The sequence below is a fragment of the Curcuma longa genome, chromosome 17 (assembly GCF_044706935.1).
Source record: "Curcuma longa cultivar G26 ecotype Majalengka, Jawa Barat chromosome 17, ITB_CL_G26_1.1, whole genome shotgun sequence".
NCBI classification, from domain to species: domain Eukaryota; kingdom Viridiplantae; phylum Streptophyta; class Magnoliopsida; order Zingiberales; family Zingiberaceae; genus Curcuma; species Curcuma longa.
In genome coordinates this window covers 6645813-6647744 of record NC_133877.1, presented here as the reverse complement: position 1 = coordinate 6647744, position 1932 = coordinate 6645813, and positions in this window count along the sequence as shown.

The following is a 1932-nucleotide window of genomic DNA, read 5'->3' as shown; positions in this document are numbered from 1 at the left end:
CAGCACATCGAGAGGAGCAAGTGGAAGCTACGGATTCCGGTTTTTGCCATCTCAACCTGTCTGTACAGCATCTGTTTAATGCCGGAGAGGGTTTCTTCGACGTTTCTGGGTGCTGGCAGCTAGCAAACCACCCTACGACCACGTGAAGACTTCATAAGGATCAGTGAAGCCGCAATTGTGGGTTTACCTGCTGGATTGACGCCCAACAGAGGAGAAACAATCGGAAGAAGGGAGGATTGGATGTTTACTGTTCATGTTCTTGCTGTTTACTGAATATTCTTGTTTTTACTGCATTTTCAGTTAACGATTGCAAGCTGTTTGCATTTGGTTAATTTCCATTAGTTAGTTAAGTTGTTTAGGATCTAATCGATTGCCCTTTAGCTATAAGTTCTGATGCTTTAGGTTTTGTTAGCTGTAAGTTTTTTTGATCGTTTCTATTCTGCTTTCTTTGCTGTAGTTTCTTTCGAAACTTGTTAAAGTAACTGTTCCGTGCCATTCACAAATGGATTTGCCTGCATTTAAATTGCATCTAGGCTTAGGTTTTTGATTTAAGCACATAGGTTTTTGATTTAATTTGATTTCGTGTTAGTGCATTTTAATTTACATTTCATTTAAAAACATCAAAACCCCCATTTATATGGAAAACCCAAAAAGAACGACACAAATAAGCTCGATTTAAACCGTTTCTACTAGTCCTTGGAAAAACACGACTCGAGGCCCCTATACTTCGTTTATTTTGTATTCGTTGTGGGTTTTCGAAAAATCTATAAATTCTAATTTGAAGCCCTATCGTGACACCTAGTTTAGGGCTTTTCACGTTAATATGACCTAACCTTAGATGTCAAAGATATATTTGGTTCACTTACGAAGGTTCTTTTCTCTTATTAGAGTTAGAAGATGTGTTATTAATTTTCTTCTGTTGCATCGTGGGAGTTATTGGATTAAGAGTATATAGATTGTCAACCAACATATCAGAACAGATGTTAATCCTATTTTTCTTGAATAACTTTGTCATCAAAAGAACAGAATATCTATTCTTAAATAATTTTCGAAATCCAAAAATCAGATGTTAGATCACCAAGGATGTCCACATCTCCACAATGACATGATATTGTCCACTTTGGGCCTAAGCCCTCATGGTTTTGTTCTTGGGCTCAACTCGGTTTTGTTCAAAAGGTCTCATACCAATGGAGATATCTTTCATCCTTTTAAATCCATGATCTTTTCCATGTGCTTTAGATATGGGACTATGTTTTCATCCTTGCAACCCAACAATCCCCCCCTCAAACAAAGGACCATAGACCCCCCTCAAACGGAAAGCCTCCATTTGATGTCCAAATCCTCGACCCACCAGGACTTCCTGCCCCTCGGTCCACTCTGACCTACTAGGACTTCCTACCTAGCCGCAACTAGGATTTCTTGCCCCTCGGTCCACTTGACCTACTAGGACTTCCTGCCCAGCCGTAACTAGGACTAGCCCCTCGCCAACTAGAACTTTCTGCCGCAACTAGGACTTCCTGGTGTCTGGTCCTCTTGATTCAGACATGGGAGCACCCACTTCCTTTGTTTAAGGTTCAACCCATATGGTTAGATCTGGATCATGGCTCTTCCGGTTGTTAGTCCGGTGAAGAGCGGTCTCGCTCTGATACCACTTGTTAGATCACCGAGGATGTCCACATCTCCACAATGGCATGATATTGTCCACTTTGGGCCTAAGCCATCATGGTTTTATTCTTGGGCTCAACCCAAAAGGCTTCATACCAATGGAGATATCTTCCATCCTTTTAAACCCATGATCTTTTCCATGTGCTTTAGATGTGGGACTATGTTTGCATCCTTGCAACCCAAACCCAATAATTAAATTCTTTCTAAAATATGGTACGTAAAGACAATCTCTCAAATCAAAGTTTTATTTCTTTCAAAAGATAAATG